Source organism: Suricata suricatta, chromosome 3, assembly GCF_006229205.1.
Source record: "Suricata suricatta isolate VVHF042 chromosome 3, meerkat_22Aug2017_6uvM2_HiC, whole genome shotgun sequence".
Taxonomy (NCBI): domain Eukaryota; kingdom Metazoa; phylum Chordata; class Mammalia; order Carnivora; family Herpestidae; genus Suricata; species Suricata suricatta.
Window position 1 is genome coordinate 114,131,600 of NC_043702.1, and position 11,061 is coordinate 114,142,660.

The 11,061-nt window shown below is 38.0% G+C and overlaps 1 protein-coding gene and 1 pseudogene across 2 annotated transcripts in view; one reads left to right on the forward strand and one right to left on the reverse strand.

Moving 5' to 3' along the window:
- LOC115287992 overlaps positions 1-358 on the forward strand; it is a 13,757-nt pseudogene extending 13,399 nt beyond the window's left edge.
- Positions 1-11,061, reverse strand: part of SMYD3 (SET and MYND domain containing 3) — a 694,896-nt gene that overhangs the window by 539,180 nt on the left and 144,655 nt on the right. The gene's annotated exons all lie outside the window — the stretch shown is intronic.

The window sequence follows — 11,061 nt, forward strand, 5'->3', positions numbered from 1 at the left end:
CACAGGGTCGGTGGCCCAAAAAGAGTGCTGAATTTTTACTGCACATGCTTAAAAATGCAGAGAGTAATGCTGAACTTAAGGGTTTAGATGTAGATTCTCTGGTCATTGAGCACATCCAGGTGAACAAAGCCCCCAAGATGCGGCGTAGAACTTACAGGGCTCATGGTCGGATTAACCCATACATGAGCTCTCCCTGCCATATTGAGATGATCCTCACTGAAAAAGAGCAGATTGTTCCTAAACCAGAAGAGGAAGTTGCACAGAAGAAAAAGATATCCCAGAAGAAACTGAAGAAACAAAAACTTATGTCCCGGGAGTAAATTCTGCATAAAATACATGCAAATAAAAGTAAAAACAGAATAAATAAATAAATAAAGTGCTAGCTATATAAGGTGTTTCTTCTTGATTTAAAAAATTAATGGGCAGAATCAAGCTACCTCAGAAGATCACGATGAACACTTTAGCAAGTAAAACTGTGTCCTCCCCCTCCCATAGCTACCAACCACAGGTCTTCATGAATTCTACCACAGAATGTTTGCCAAGTGAATAGCAAGATTAGTCTATGTACCTAAAACATTTAATTGCTGTTTTGATGGGTGGAAATTCCTTAACAAGAGTTACTTAAATGTTCAGGGTTACATATCAATGAACAAGTTCTCAAGGTTCAAAATGAGGTCAAAGGAATCTAAGAGAAAAATGTTAAGTGTTGGATCAGACAACCACTGAGCCCTGGAAGAGCTCAGGCTCAGAGAACAGAATCCTTTGAAGCAAATTCGAGCACTGTGAAGGATAAAGAGTTAGAGGAGTTTCCTTTCAATACTGAAATTATCTGACTCTGCTTCTCATATGCAACTAACAAATATTAACTAAATTTGAAGATGACAAAAGTTGTGCATGTTTTAGGCGAATTACGGTAGTCTCAGAGGCACAGAGAAGTGATGAATATAGAATTTTCAGATCAAAGAAACATGCGGTTTGCAAAATGATTAGCTCAAAGTCCAAATGGACTTTCTGAATTGAGAAGCAATCTAAGGAAATAGGTTAGCAACGTATCAGTAACAGAAAATCATTAATTATTTACCTCTTTTCCCCTCTCCACTTAAGACAGAAATAGTAGCATTCTACCCTCAAATAGGAGACACTATTAAAATAATTTTACAGCAAAATCAGTGTTATCTTTAACTCCACCCACCAAAAAAGCAAAAGGAACCCCTATCACTTATTCATACAAGCTGTGACAGGTTATAGAACACAGTGTCAAGTCAGAGGAAGTTCTCAGGTAGCTCAGTGCCCCAAATATAGTGGAGGAGGACAAGTTAAGTCCTCTCTTTCAACTAAAGGCTGAGACATAATTAGTTTCTCCAACAGCATAGGCAAAGGAGATGTAGAAAGGAAATAAAAACACAAGAAAATTACTTGATCTTTCAGTATACAAATCTAGAAGTTATATATGGATACAGGGAAAATCACTGTGTCTAAAAAATCAAAGAAGAAATGAGATTAAGTGGCTCCTTCAAATCCCAACAATTGGGGTAATGTTTAAGAGAATGTCTCTCTGTCCTTGCTTATCAGTGGGGTGGGGACAGGATCCCAGGGTTTAAAACTCTGCCCTAGGGGACGCCTTAGGGGCTCAGTCAGTAAGAATCTGACTTCACCTCAGGTCATGGTCTCACAGACTATGAGTTCGAGCCCTGCGATGGGCTCTGTGCTGACAGCCTGCAGCCTGCTTCGGATCCTGTGTCTCCCTCTCTCTTTGCCTCTCCCATACTCAAGATCTTTGTCTCTCTCTCTCAAAAAAAAAACAAAAACAAAAACAAAAACAACACACACACACAAAAAACACTACAAACCAAAACAAAACAAAGCTCTGCAAAAAAAGCTCTGCCCTAAAGTAATATGGGCAGTTGCCAGGTGGAGGAAAAGAAGTTTCCTGGAAAGGATACAGGAAACAAACAAACCTTAGGGATTCAAATTCCCCCCAGCCCTGGCGGCTGCAGAATCCATTTTAAACTTTCTGTAGAGAAAACAATGCATCCACAACACATTCAGACAGTGTACTTAGCACACAGGCAGTATGTCTTCATCCCCTAGAAGGCTCCTGGTGCGCCTCGCAGTCAAAGCTCTCCTTCAACAGGCACCACACACTCCCTGCTGGCCGGTCGGGCCCAGGCAAGGGTTCCCCACTCATCTGGATGGAGCACAGCCTGTAGGATCTGAAGAAACCCAGGACCCAGCGTGTGTCTTTGCAGCCTCTTCTGTGCTGAGGATCTGTGCCCAGCAATCTTTTGCACACTTGTGTCCCTTTTCAAGGACTGAAATTTAGTTTGTGGCTGATCACTGTGACCTTTGAGAAGAAATGTCAGCTGAGAGAAAGAACAGAGTTCATTAGATAGAGCCTGCACCACTCACACCTGCTAAAGAAGGAGTGCCGGCCGCAGCACCCCTTTCTACACACGGTTTAAGGAAGATTCTCGGGTGACAATTCCTGTGAAAATATTTCTTCACATAATTAGGACAAAAGATCCTCTGTAGAGGATGAAGAATATGAACCGGCTTAAGAATAAAGAGCTCCATTTGTTTAAAAGGCAAAACCCAGAGAAGCCTGGGCAGCTCAGCGGTTAAGTGTCCAACTTTGGCTCAGGTCATGATCCCACAGTCCGTGGGTTCGAGTCCCGCACCAGGTTTTGTGCTGGCAGCTCAGTGCCTGGAGCCTGCTTCAGATTCTGTGCCTCCTTCTCCCTCCCTCCCTCTCTCCCTCCCTCTCTCTCTCTGCCCCTCCCCCCACTTGTGTTTTATCTCTGTCTCAAAAATAATAAACCAAAAAAAAATTATAAAAGACAAAACCCCAAATAAGTGAATGAAGTCTAAATGTAACTTTTAAAACAAAGAGACCATAGAAATAATATTCTTAAAAGAATCTTTGTAAACATCTCCAAAATCTCAGACTCTTGATTTGTTAGAAATGTTAGTGTCATGTACCCAAGTACCTGGCTGTTTCCCCATGGAAATTTCTGAAGCAAGTGAAACTCTACACTATAAAAGGAGATTATCCCAAATACAATCATGCTATTCTATCCAAGGGTAGTACAGTTACTTTTACTCTGACCAAATAAAATATACTGCAAAATGCTAAACAGAAAGACTCCCTTTGGCATAAATATTCATAATAATACAGAAAAGGAATCTTCTATTTTTGTTTCCAGATGGTAATTATGTTGGTATGGGCCTAAAGGCTTTTTTTTAATTAAAGAGATTCTCATCCACCATCCACCTAACTATCAAATATTGCTTTTTTAATGTTTATTTTTGAAAGAGAGCGAGATAGAATGAGCGGGGGAGGAGCAGAGAGGGAGAGTGAGAATCCCAAGTGGGCTCCTTGCTGTCAGCGCAAAGCCCAATGCAGGGCTCAATCTCACAATAATGAGATCATAATCTGAGCCAAATCAAGAGTAGGACACTCAACTGACTAAGCCACCCAGGCGCTCCTCAAATAGTTTTTAATACAAAGTAGCAGATGTGGTCAGTGTAATACAGACTCAAAACATAGAAAAGCAGAATTGGTTTGGATTCATTTTTCCACATCCCCTATGACTATTTCAGATTTCTAACATTCAAAGTACAAAACAAGAAAATACAATAGTCAATTATTTCAGAAAGAAATATATCTATGTTCCCCAAGCACCATACCTTCTTAGGCAAAACACAAGCAATTTAAACTCACATTAGCACTTACAGCATCTGACTTCAGCTCAGGACATGATCTTCTGGTTCGTGAGTTGGAGCCCTGTGCTGGGCCTTGTGCTGATAGCTCAGAGCCTCAGATTCTGTGTCTCCATCTCTCTCTTTCTCTCTACCCATCCCACCCCGCCCCCCAAAAGTAAATACACATCAAAAAACTGGTGACTTACAGTTGTTTTCTAAGGCAAAGCAATTTAAGGTAAACTGAAGAGAGCTGTGATCAAATGCACTTAGGAGGGCTTGGATCTAACACAGCATCTCTGTTCCTCAGGGGTAACCTCTGAGTCTTGTCAGGTAATACGACTCTGGTAAGTCTAAGAGATATATTCAATTTCCCCAAGGCTTCCTGAAATCTGAAATAATGAAAATATGAGAAGGAAAAAAAATCGGATTTTCCCAATGAGTGAAATCAGATACACTTTAAACACCAAGCGCTGCTACTATAAACACCACACAGCATTTACATGAAGGCAAAGTACCATAAGTAAGATTTCAAATAAGGTATAAGAATATCTGATCAACATTTGCATCAGTATACTAGGACCTAAGTCTTCAAACTGGCAAAAGATGGTCATCTTGATTTCAGTTCCAAAAAACAGTTTGTCACGAAGAAGGAATTCTCCATCATCCTCCTCTCATTAAAAAATGAAACTTAAAAAAACAAAAAGGAAAAAGTAACTTTACAGCACTGTGACTGTATTTTAGCTTTAACAGTGAGAAAAGCAAAAGCCAAATTCACTAATTACACTAATCTCTTCATTTCAGAGGCCCAGAAGCATCTTCTCATGCCCGCTTTAAAAACTTGCCCTTCTATTTTATAATTAAGTCTATTACTTTAACTTTTAATTACAAATTTCCTGAAGTCCTCTGGAAATAAGCATAATGAAATCTCAAGTAACTCATTCTCTCTTTTGGAGAACAACATGAAACTTGAAGTTGTTGGGTTTTTTTTTTTTAAGTTTATTTATTTATTGAGAGAGACAGAGACAGCACGAGTGGGGGAGAGGTAGAGAGAGGCACAGAAAGAGAATCCCAAGAAGGTTCTACACTGACAGAGCCGGGCTCAACCCCACAAACCATGAGATCATGACCTGAGCTGACACCAAGAGTCAGATGCTTACCTGACTGAGCCACCCAGGCACTCCTGAAACTTGAAGTTTATAAAGAAAGTGGATGGTACTGACCTAGTCTCAAAGTAAAGAAAAAAAAAAAGAAAGAAAAGAAAACCTTAAAGAGTCCATAGACACACAGAATGAAATGGTACACCTGCCAATGCATTTTATTTTTTTAACGTTTATTTATTTCTGAAAGAGACAGAGCATGAGCAGTGGACTGGGGGGAGGGGGCGGCGGAAGGAGGGGCAGAGAGAAAGAGGAAGGAGGAAGACACAGAATCTGAAGCAGGCTTCAGGCTCTGAGCTGTCAGCACAGAACCCGAAATGGGGCTTGAACTCACAAACCACGGGATCATAACCTGAGCTGAATGAAGTTGGACGCTCAACCAACTGAGCGACCCAGGCGCCCCCAGTGCATTTTAATTAACAACTTGCACAGAGTGATCATTACCTGACAACCATGAATGAGAGTTATCGGTTAGGGCATGGTTTTCATGCCTGTGTGGCCTCCTACAGGGAGCAGGCGGTATGGCCAATACCAGGCTCTCCCAAGGGCTCTCTCAATTTCACAGATTCCACTTATCTGATAATGATATTGCTTTTCTCCAAACACTTAGGAGATCTTAGGAATAGAAATTTGCTGAGAGTACATACAGAAAGGTAAGATAAATACCACGTAATTGAATATTTAGAAGACCAAGACAGAAAAAATTGAAAACAGTATGACAATATAACCAAACGGAAGTTAGAAATGCACAAGAAGGAAATTCATTTGCCCTGAAATTTGGACTTAGGCTCAGTATGTTTCCAAGTATGGAACAGAGAAGGGAAATGGAGCAGAAAAAATTCTAAGAGAACTGCACTTTAATCCTGGATGCTTATTTAATGTTCTACAACTACAGGTAACAAATATACCTCTTTGTCCCTAAAATTATTCTAATCTAAAATAATAATGATGATAATAACAATAATAAAAGCCACCTAGAATGTTGAGTGGATTTTTCATATTACATTTACTTCATTAAGAGTTGGGGAGGGGGCTAAGTTTATTTGTTTTGAGAGAGACAGCAAGAGCAAGAGCAGGACAGAGAGAAAGGGAGACAGAATCCCAAAGAGGCTCTGGGCTGACAGCAAGGATCTCACAAACTGTAAGATCATGACCTAAGAAGAAATCAAGAGTCTGACACTTAATCAGAGCCACTCCGGTGCTCCTGTGAAGTTTTTTAATGTGTAAAAAACACGACTGAAAAGAAACAGTTCAAAGTATAGCAATTTTTCTTTAAATGGACATGAACTAAAGTGATTTTCCCTTTGTTTTTTCAAATTTTATATAGGATCATTTTAATTCCACAATCAAATAAAAATAAACTTTAATGAAAATATATTTTCATTTGCAACATTATTTGAATGCAACATGTAGTATTTTTTTAATATTTTAAAATGTATTTTTATATCTGTGCTTGATTTTCCACTGTTCAACACAACAATTTGAGGAAAACCACAATAACCAATAACCATGATACAGTCTTCAAAATGATAGTAATTCATTGATATGTCTATTAAAAAGTTATCGACAATCCAAAAAATATATAATACTATCCTAGGAAAGAATAAAAGATGGATTAGAGCATTGATTGTTCACACAACATCTACCATGAATTTGCTAAAAATAAATAAAAATAACTGCTAAGGTAACACTTGTATTTTTAGGACATATTGAAGCATCACAAAACCTCTTCTGGTCTCCACAAGGATTCTCTTGAAAGGCTAGCATTTCTGTTGGGTAGCAAAACTCAGTTTGAAATGTGATTTTTAACTTCTTTTATAGCTTTGGTGCAATGAGTAGTCAAAACAATTATTTTTTGTGATCTGGAATAATCATTTTATATTCAAAAACACCTATAGAAAGAATAGAACTCTGTTTTGATTTGAAAGGCTTTTCGTTTCCTCTCTCAGTTCTCCAGGAATGCATATGTACCAACTTTACCACCCAGAGCTCTTTGTGGCTTAGGAAACAATGCTAAAATCCCAACTCCTTTTTTTTTTTCAAAGAAATTAGAAAATATTTTTATTTCAATGATAAAAATATGACATATTAGGTGCTGGGTGGTTGAGTCAGTTAAGTGTCTGACTCTTGATTTTTTTTTTTTAAATAGTTTATTGTCAAATTGGTTTCCATACAACACACAGTGCTCTTCCCCACAAGTGCCCTCCTCCATCACCACCACCTTTTCCCCCCTCCCCCTTCCCCTTCAACCCTCAGTTCATTTTCAGTATTCAATAGTCTCTCAAGTTTTGCATCCCTCTCTCTCCCCAACTCTCTTTCCCTCTTCCCCTCCCCCTGGTCCTCCATTAGGTTTCTCCTGTTCTTCTTTTAGACCTACACAATGGAGTACTACATGGCAATGAGAAAGAATGAAATATGGCCATTTGTAGGAAAGTGGATGGACCTTGAGGATGTCATGCTAAGCGAAATAAGTCAAGCAGAGAAGGATAGAAACCGTACGTTTGAATGCAATATGTATTTAATTACAATTTCTCTAATTACAATTTCTTCCAGTGTTTGTAACAGTAAACACAAATATGTGCTTTGTTTAAACAAAACATTAATGAAATTATACTTTATTAATTGAATTTATTTTTAACTGACATTTACTAAAAATGATGGTATTATAAAATATTTCTTACTTTTTGATATGAGGAGCATGACAAAATAAGATCAATATCATATTATACCAAAAAAATAACATTTCTGGGTTTAATATATTCTAAACTACAAAAGGAATCATTTCAGAAAAGGAATTAAAAGGATGAAAAACTTTTGCCCCATGGAACTTGGGGTACTTGGCCTCCTTCTGAACACAGGTTTGAATTCATCTGAAGCTTCATTTTTCATCATTTTCTTTGACTTATTCAACTTGACATTCACCCAAATAAAGTAAAATTTCCTTATTCCTTTACAGTAACTTTTACTTTGATTTGGAGTTAGCCATTCAAAACATTACTTTTATAAAAACTCAGTTGCAGATAGAAAAATCTTTGAGTGAGTCAGGAAAGAAATCAAAAGCTATTTCAAAAAATGGCCGTGTCATTCATTCACTGATTCATCCTTTGAACCAAAATAAACCAGGCCCCTTCCAAATGCCAGGCTCTACATCAGGCAGATGGCTAGCACTGTCCATTTTTTCCCCCAACAACCACTTCAGTCTTCCCTGCTAAGAGAACTGCAACTTGCTAAGACAGCAAACAGAGAGCTCCTGACTTCAGGGAGGACAGGCTGCCAGCTTCAAGAGAATAAATTGTAACTGCTCCAGACTAGTGACAACCTCATGCCCATGGCCACTGGCTGCCGTAAGAACAGGCTATGTGACCAGTTCTGGCTAATGACAGCTGATTCTCGTGATTCATGGATTCTTTATTTGCCTACTCACTGAAGTTTATTTGTAACCCCAAAATCAATACCCACAGCATTTCTGCAGCCATTAAAAAAATGGGTACATGTGGACAGGCAAAAAATTTGGCATCCGATGTACACATTCCCAGCTGAGGCTTTAAAAAAAAAAAAAGGGAAAAATTCTACTTTCTTGTCCAACTCACATCTATAAACAAGTTCCCTTTTACAGTCTATTTAATGCCACACTTTTCTCATTTTTTTGCTTTTTGTTGATGATTGTGCTCCTTAAAATGGCCCCCAAGCATAGTGCTGCAGTGCTGTCAGTGTCCCTAAGCACAAAAAGGTTGTGATGTGCCTTAGGGAGCAAATACACATTAGATGTACCTTGCTCAGGCATGAGTTACAGTGATGTTGGCCATGAGTTCAATTGTTAATGAATCAACAATACATTTTAAAGACTGTCTTTAAATAGAAACACACATAAAACGAGGTTATACACTGATTGGTTATTAAAAATGTTGCAGCCAGAGGCTCAAGGGAATCTAACCCTACATATCCCCTAACAGCAGTGGTTCAGCATCAGCTAATGCAGTGTTCACACCGACTTAATAAACATCCCCACTGCGATCAACAAAAATCAACTCTATGTCTGATGAGAAAGCTTTTTCCTGTTTCAACTTCATCAGCCTGGGAATAAATGCCACCAAAGATAAAGATCCTAGCAATATAAAATAGCCAAAGCTGCCAAGCTCCAGTTTGGGGATAAGAAAAATAAGTTTCTATTCGTTGAAGCTACAACAGTAGAAGAATATACACGAAGATATAACAAAATAATGTATTCTCCTCTTCATACAGCACACACTATATTCCTCCAGAAATAAAACCCTGAAAGATGTTCTGCATTCCAAAACAGTAAGTCCTATGAATGCTGATAACCAAGCATTCTAGTGAAATAGAGTAGCCAATATTGTCACCACTTTTATTTCTGTCCTTTCAGGTCAACAAATCTATAGTAATATCAATTAATATCTACTTATTAATAAGGTTTACACTTAATTTTATTATGGACTTCTAAACAGCAATATACATTTTCAAAAAAAACTTCATTTGACTCATGAGATAAGTAAGGCATGTCTGACAAATAGATTTATGTATGAATGTGTGTATATAAAGATGTATCACAATTTAGTTCATCATTCCATATTGACAGAATTAACATCATATTCATACCGATGAACATTTGAGTTGATTAAAAAGTTTTACTATTATGAGCAATGCTACAATGAATACTTGCATTGTACAATAATTTTCAAAACTGTTTGATCTCCATCTGGATTTAAAAATTACCAAAGGACCACAAAGAACTTTCATTTATGGGGGTTATATCTCTAAGTATTTGTATGTTTTATCTATAAATATTTACTTTATTAGAGAGTAAAACTAATAAATTTTTAAAGTATTAATACAGTTAATAATCCTATTACATGCTGACATAAATAATGTATTTCTATTAAAAAAGCTATTTTCTGAAACAAAAATAAGTTAGTGAGGACAGTGGCAGTGCTTTGCATTTTTGAAAGTCTCTTTAATGCCTGACTTAACAGAAGGCAGCTAGATTCTCACTTATGTTTCTGTTGAATAGATACCATGTCACTTCTGGAAAATTCCACCATATGCTACTGAGGGAATGAGACTTGAAGGCAGATAACGTCAGTACTATTATAAAAATAGCTTTCACCTTATAGATCCCCTGGAAGGGCCTTGAGGAGCCCACTTTGACTTCCACTGCTTGACACTATATTTTCCTAGAAGAGGAATGGCTGAGTTGTGCAAATGTACATCCTGAACTGTTTTGCATTTTGACGAATGGGTCTCCACAATGGCTGCAGGAATTTTACACAGCAGTGTAAGAGTTCCCTTAAATCCATGTCTTGTCAACCCTTGAAACTCAGTCATTTTACTTTCTGCCAATCTGCATGGTATGGAAAGGCAGCTCACTGTGCTCTTACTGGGCCTCTTCTCCTGATAGGCAGAGTTTTAGCAGAGCCTCCAGTTCATTCACCATTCATGGTTTCTCTTCTATGAATTACCCTTCATATCATTTGCCCAGTTTCTACCAGGTTGTCTTTCTAAGAGATTAAACTCAATTTTTTTTCATTTTGAAGAGGGCTAGCGCAGAGCCTGATGCATGCTCAAACCCATGAACATGAGATCATGACCAGAGCCAAAATCAAGAACTGGACATTCAACTGACTGAGTCACCCAGGTGCCCCTCAATTTACTTTTTAATAATTTATTGAGTTTATTCTCTGATTAGATACATGCTTGGTAAATTAATTTCCCACAGACTGTGTCTGTATTTATTTCTCAACTAGGCACTATAAGAGAATACAATACAGTGATTAAGTCATTGACACTGGAACCATATGGCCTAGAACCAAATTCTGGTTTACCACCTAGTAGCTGTGTAATGCTGAGCAATATAATCCTTCTAAACTACCAGACTTTAGCGAGAATAATAACAGTACCAACAGTATTTGGCTATAATGAGGATTAAATAAAACACGTAAATCTCTCAACATTGTGCTTGGTTCACAGAATGTGCTAATTAGTCTTATTACCATCACATTACTATTATTCATTTAAGAGATTTTTTTTCCATAATATTTTATTGTCAAATTGTTTTCCATACAACACCCAGCGCTCTTCCCCTCAAGTGCCCTCCACCATCACCACCACCTGTCTTCCCCCCTCCTCCCTCCCCCTCAACCCTCAGTTCATTCTCAGCTTTCAATAGTCTCTCAAGTTCTGCATC